Source organism: Saccostrea cucullata, unplaced genomic scaffold (genome assembly GCF_032062105.1).
Source record: "Saccostrea cucullata isolate Sc308-1 unplaced genomic scaffold, CSIRO_AGI_Scuc_v1 ctg5753, whole genome shotgun sequence".
Taxonomy (NCBI): domain Eukaryota; kingdom Metazoa; phylum Mollusca; class Bivalvia; order Ostreida; family Ostreidae; genus Saccostrea; species Saccostrea cuccullata.
Genome location: NW_026929432.1, coordinates 30644 through 37960, shown reverse-complemented (window position 1 = coordinate 37960; position 7317 = coordinate 30644).

Genomic DNA, 7317 nt, shown 5'->3' with positions numbered 1-7317 from the left:
CGATCATTTTTCTATTTAGTTTCAAATCCCAGCTGCTTAAGTACTTTTCTCTTCCTTTGCTATAAGTTCAAACCAGTAGAGCTTCAGTCTCGACAGAGACTTCTGGTTTCTTAAGGTAAGAGTAAATTTGTATTGGGGGAGGGGGGGGGGAGGGTTTCAATTTTGTACATTTATTATTTTATGCATACTGACAAACTGATTCATTAAACATGATACATTAACAGAGAGTCAGTATAGATAACATTCTTAATGGTAATTAGAGTGCACATGCTTTGAAAAGCTCCATGCATTACAGATGACCTTTTTAAAATAATGCAAAAGGTCCATTTTCCCTTCAAACCTAAAGATCAAATGTAATGATCACAGTAAAGATGCAAGTTCTCTTAGAAAACAGAAATACCAAGGAGTCATTTAGTGTACATAGGAGACAGTCGCTTACAGGTAAATAGAAATATACACCTTCCCAGGTAATAGATTCCAGGGAGATTAAACGGACAGGTACATGCATCTGGCTCAGCATTCTGATGGATCATTGATCAGGGAATAGAATTTATCACCCTGATTAATAAACCCCACACAAAATCAGTGTCAGCAACCTGCAGCAGGAAGGAATGCATGATTTATTGCTGTCTGATGAGCCATAATTACCCACCATAGATAAAAGTAACCCCAGTCATTAGGGGACAGAGAAAGCAACTCAACATTTAATTAATGCACCTTGAAATGATATTTTAAATGTTATTTCCTTCTGGTTCTTTGGCTAGTTGACTATATTTTTTTAGACAGTGCAGTTAAGACAGGGAGGTTTTTCATTATATTGACAACAGGATGCTGCGTGGGCTTTGAAGACTGTTATCTGGTAGCAGTATCAGGGTGCTGGGAAGATCTTTAAATGATTGACTAAGGGTCCTTCTTAGATCTATGCACTGTCCACTAAAAGCTGGCTGTTCAATGAAACCTACAATTAGAGGGTACTCAAGCACAATTATAGAAATTGGATGTCAATATTTGCAGCCCTTTCCCATAAATGTTTTACAAACTGCAAGTGATGATTCAAGATTGATCAACATTAATAACATTCATTTAGTCAGTGATATGAACGGAATTCAAATCAATACTGGTTTTTCATTAAAGGACCTCTGTGCCTGAAGACGATGTGTCTAATGATGAAAAAAAATAACTCTACTGTCTTAAATTCTAGAAAAAGATTGTTTGCCCTATAAAAAAAAGAATTGAAATGCATTTAAATTGCATGCAAACCATGCTTATAAAATCAATGAATTTTGCATGACAGTCTTGTCTATCATTGAGTTTATTACGAAATTCACTTATGTAAGGTATTCCTAATATATTATTGATACTTTGGTATATGTGAAATCTTTCATAATATTAGCATGTGCCCACTATATTTACACTATTCAATATCATTTGTTACCTTCCCGAATGAGACTGAAGTCTATCAATTCTCTGTAACAGAGTCCAGGGATTTACAAATCAATATTTGTACCTATAGGTATTTGAACTCAGCTATGTAACCATTATTTTTGTAATGAACTCACTCGAGCGAGCTTGGCATTAACTTTAGTGACTATTGACATTTTCTTTGAGTTTGTTGAATTGCAGCTTCTCTCATGCATATTTTAGACATTGACCAACAAGAATGAAACACCTGTAATGATTTCACAATGTGGAATAAGCAGGGTTTGCTAAATAAAGGCCTTTTATATAATTATACCCGCACTTTCTAAAGAAAGTTCGGGTATATTGTTGTTACTCATGTCCGTCCGTCCGTCCGTCCGTCCGTCTGTCACACTTTTCTTCCCTGAACTCCTCTTACATTTTACACAGTAGCCTAATCATCTTTTGGGAGATGGTTGGTGGTGTCATGTAGATGTGCAGTAAGGTTTCGGAATTTTGATTTTGCCCCGGGGGGTCAAATGGGGGTCGAAAAATGACGTTTTTTATGCAAAAAGCCCCGTCTTCCCTGAACTCCTCTTACATTTTACACAGTAGCCTAATCATCTTTTGGGAGATGGTTGGTGGTGTCATGTAGATGTGCAGTAAGGTTTCGGAATTTTGATTTTGCCCCGGGGGGTCAAATGGGGGTCGAAAAATGACGTTTTTTATGCAAAAAGCCCTGTCTTCCCTGAACTCCTCTTACATTTTACACAGTAGCCTAATCATCTTTTGGGAGATGGTTGGTGGTGTCATGTAGATGTGCAGTAAGGTTTTGGAATTTTGATTTTGCCCCGGGGGGTCAAATGGGGGTCGAAAAATGACGTTTTTTATGCAAAAAGCCCCGTCTTCCCTGAACTCCTCTTACATTTTACACAGTAGCCTAATCATCTTTTGGGAGATGGTTGGTGGTGTCATGTAGATGTGCAGTAAGGTTTTGGAATTTTGATTTTGCCCCGGGGGGTCAAATGGGGGTCGAAAAATGACGTTTTTTATGCAAAAATCCCCGTCTTCCCTGAACTCCTCTTACATTTTACACAGTAGCCTAATCATCTTTTGGGAGATGGTTGGTGGTGTCATGTAGATGTGCAGTAAGGTTTTGGAATTTTGATTTTGCCCCAGGGGGTCAAATGGGGGTCGAAAAATGATGTTTTTTTATGCAAAAAGCCCCGTCTTCCCTGAACTCCTCATACATTTTACACAGTAGCCTAATCATCTTATGGGAGATGGTTGGTGGTGTCATGTAGATGTGCAGTAAGGTTTTGGAATTTTGATTTTGCCTCGGGGGGTCAAATGGGGGTCGAAAAATGACGTTTTTTATGCAAAAAGCCCGTCTTCCCTGAACTCCTCTTACATTTTACACAGTAGCCTAATCATCTTTTGGGAGATGGTTGGTGGTGTCATGTAGATGTGCAGTAAGGTTTTGGAATTTTGATTTTGCCTCGGGGGGTCAAATGGGGGTCGAAAAATGATGTTTTTTATGCAAAAAGCCCCGTCTTCCCTGAACTCCTCATACATTTTTCACAGTAGCCTAATCATCTTTTGGGAGATGGTTGGTAGTGTCATGTAGATGTACAGCAGGGTTTCGGAATTTAGATTTTGCCCCAGTGGGGACTAATGGGGGTCGAAAAATGATGTTTTAAAAATGTCTTAAATCATTTCTTTAAAACTAAGTGAAATACAAATTAAAAAGGATGGAGGTCAAGGTCACAGGAATGTGCAAGGTGAAGTTTTTGATGCAGTTGAGTAGCTTCACTAATACATATCAGCATATTATGTTTGATAAAAATATCTTGAATGATTTAATGAAACTGAGCTTAACACTTTTTCTAAAAAAAGAGAGGTCAAAGGAAAGGTTGGGGCCAAAATGTTGTTGCAGTTGAAAAGCTTACATCAGTATGAATTTATATTAGCATATGAAGTTTGATAAAACTATAATTAATGGTTTATCTAAAACTTAGATAAACACATATTTTAAAAAGTGAGGTCAAGGTCAAAGGAAAATTCAAGGTTAAAATAAGTTGATGTATTAATAGCTCTCAGCAGTATGTATCAGCATATGGAGTTTGATAAATGTATCTTGAATTGTTTATTCAAAACTGATCTAGACATTAATTTTGGAAAAGTGAGGTCAAAGTCATAAGAAAGGTCAAGGTAAAAAAGAGTGAAGCATTGTAAAGCTTACATCAGTATGTATCATCATGTAAAGTTTCATTACACAACTTGAATGGTTTCTTTAAAATAAAGCTAAACACTAATTTAAAGAAAAGTTAAGTGAAGGTCAAAGGAAAGGTCAAACTCAAAAATATTGCTGCAGTTGGATATTTACATCAGTATGCATCAACATATGACTTTGATTAAAATATCTAGAAAGTTTCTTTGAGCCCAATGGAAAGACAGATGGAAGGGTGGAGGACTGACATGACAAAACTATACATAATCTACATTATATGAGGATGTTTCCATCTATCAAGATTATACAAGCAAATTCAAGGAATTGTGATTCTCTGCTTTCTATGTTTTAGTGAATGGGATGCAGCAGGCGCTATAATTTATGGCAGATTTTGTGTCAAATATGCACCCCTATCATATATCAATTTTTTAAAATTTGGTCAAAGGGGAAAAATCATAGCATGCTCTGAAACATTTTGTTGCAGGTAACAGGGTTCGAAATTAACTTTTTTTAGCACTAGTCCGCACGGACTAGTGACTTCTAGCTTCCACTAGTCCGCAAACTATTCCACTAGTCCGCCCTATAGTATGTAAAAAGAATAACACAAATCTTAAAATTTTATCAATTAATTAAACAAAATATATGTCCACACATCAGTTGGAAGCATGTGGTGAAAGAAAGAGGGTTTTCAACTTTCAGAAATCTCATCTGTCTATTGATCACAATGTAGAAAACGCTTTATCGTGGTTTTTCAAACATCTAAGAGACTCGGAAATAAAATACGAACCAATTCAAGACTTAAATCTGGATTTGCACTTGTACGGACTAGTACCTTACAAAATCTGCTAGTCTGACACAATTTTTACTAGTCTCGGACTTACGGACATGAGTTAATTTCGAACCCTGAGGTAATGTACATGTCAAATATGAAAGTCTCTTTTGAATCAAAAGTTATAAATACAATATAATATTTTTGAAAAGTAGGTTAAACTTCTGGTCAAGGTCACAGAGTCAAAAGCCATGATATATTTAGAAAAGTCTTTTCACATGTAATAAACATGTATAATTTGAATGCCCTTTCTTTTCTCTTTCAAAATGATCAATTAAAAATGTTATTTTTTGGAAAGTAGGTAAAACTTAAAGGCCAAGGTCTCACTTGGGTTAAAAAATCATAGTATATTTAGAAAGTTTTGTGGTAATGTACATGTGAAATATGAAAGCACTATCTCTTATTATTCGAAAGTTATGACCAAGGTTAAATTTATTGTGACAGATGCACATACTAGCTGTCAATAAGATGGACAGACTGACAGACAAATGAGATTTAATGTCCCCTCCCTTTCCCCAAAATGGGGGACAATAATGCCCTTGCTGTTCTTGAGAAGATTTATGATGGGAAAAATCCCCTGCATATTTCTTAACGCAAATCAATATTGTGTTTTTATGTCACTTTGTTTGTTGTTAAACATCCCACTCAGGAATTTTTCAATCATATGGAGACACCACCACTTGAAAAATAATGAGGACAAATTAGATTTGAGGTCAACATTCATTTTAGGAGTTTTCAACCATTAAGGCATAAAGAAATATTAACTCAATCCTTCCCCTCACCCCTTCCCAGACCCCTGTTTGTTCATGTATGCAAACTACTACTTGTTTTTACATTTAAAAAAAATGTTTATACAAATTGTTTAATGTGGTCCATCTCTGAATGAGTTTCATTCCTAATTCTAGGAAGATAGGTTAACACAAATTCATGAATAAAATGTCAAGTAATCTTATCATTGATGCACTTTTATTTAATTTAATGCAGTCATATTGTGAACATTTCAGCTCATTAGGACAGTGGGGATGACCTCTAGGGGTCCATAACATTTATACCATTAAATTTACATAATATAATAACACAAGAAACAAAATTATATATAGTCAAATGGAAAAAGGTTCCTACTATTTAGGAGTCACATGATCATTTGTCATTACAGGGACAGGGAAGTGGATTGGGAGATCGCCCCCTCAACCCACCCACCGACCCCCACCCCCGCCCCCCGGAATTTGCAGGACTAAAATATAAACTGGAGGAAATAAAAATGACTTTGGATGCCATAAGTGTCCCTCAACCCTAGAAAACAGACCCAACCATAACTTCTTTTTTTTTCTTTTTTGCTTTTCAGGAAATTCTGGTCTGGACCCCCCCCCTCCCTCCCTCCCTCCCAGAAAAAAAAATTCTGGATCTTGTAACTGAATGTAACGTTGATAACGGGGGATAACTCTTCAGAATGTGAAATTCGTCTATTATAGCATTGGATGACCTTTGATCCTTTAAACTTGAACCTAACCGTTTGCATTTCATACTATTTTACCCAAATCTATACCAAAACTTGTACTTACCGATTGTCATTGTTTAGGCACTGTCATCTTCATGAAAAATAATCCAGTTAAAACACAAAATGAAATAATTCCTTCTGACATATATGCAATGATGCACACTAGTAGCCTACTGCACGTGCAGTGAAATCTAAAATGATAATGCCAATGGTAAAACTAGTACTTAAGTTGGGTACGTGACGCAAGCCCAATGTGATGCAGGTGTTCAGATACATGTATAGTGCAAGAACAAATTGAAAATTATCATTTACAAAAGATGTTTTATTTTAACTTTGCCATCTAGGCCTATTTCCAAAAACAGGCAAATAAGGTGTGTTTGTGTGTGTGTGTTGATGGAAGAGGGGTGGGGGTTGACTAAATTGATTGTGTATATATGGCAGCTTTTAATATAAATAAAATTTTCACATTTTGAAAAATTCATCAAAAACGCTTTACACTAATTTGAATTATATTATTTGTTGTTAATCTATACAGCTGCTATATGAGAAAATAGATTTCAAAAGTTCCAATTATGTGCAGTGGCGGAGGATTAAAGGGGGGGGGGCGCACCCGGCGCGCCCCCCCCCCCTAAAATTGTCAAAGTTAACGTAAATCACAGTTTCGTCTAAAAATTGTATATATGTTTACTTGGTAGACCTCATTTTAACCCTACAAAATCTCTAGAATCCAGGAGCTTCCGGGGCTTCGCCCCCTGGTCCCCCACCAGGGCTTTGCCCTGGACCCACTGGGGGCCTCAAGGCGGCCCCCAGACCCCTTGCCTATTTTTGGCGCCCCCACTAACTTCAAATCCTGGGTCCGCGCCTGATGTGCCAAAAATTAATAACCCCCCCCCCCCCTAATCTGTATATTTTATCCATCTCCAATCCTTTTATAGTCGTCTCTACACGTGATCAACTCGCTTGATTGAAATTATTTGTTAGATTGCGGAAAATTCACATCAAGCGAGTTTATTGCCTGTAGAGATGACTATAAATGGCTGAGAAGTGGACAAAATATACATTTTGACTACAGAATGTGTCTAAAATTAGGGAATGAAAGGTAGTTGATTGACCAATGCTAGATAGTGGAGAAATTCTGCCCAAAAGTGCACAAAAAATATTGCGCCGTAAATTGCACATTTTTTGCATATGGGGATCTGTAGCGTTATGGTCAAAGACAAATATATAAAACCATAACGCTACATGGTCACCTGAGCATATTATGCTCAATTTGAAGAATACATGTATTATGTAAATTATTGAATTATATTGACTTTTTCCTTGGTAAAGCCCAATATGAAGAAGTGTGCATTTAGAGGCAAA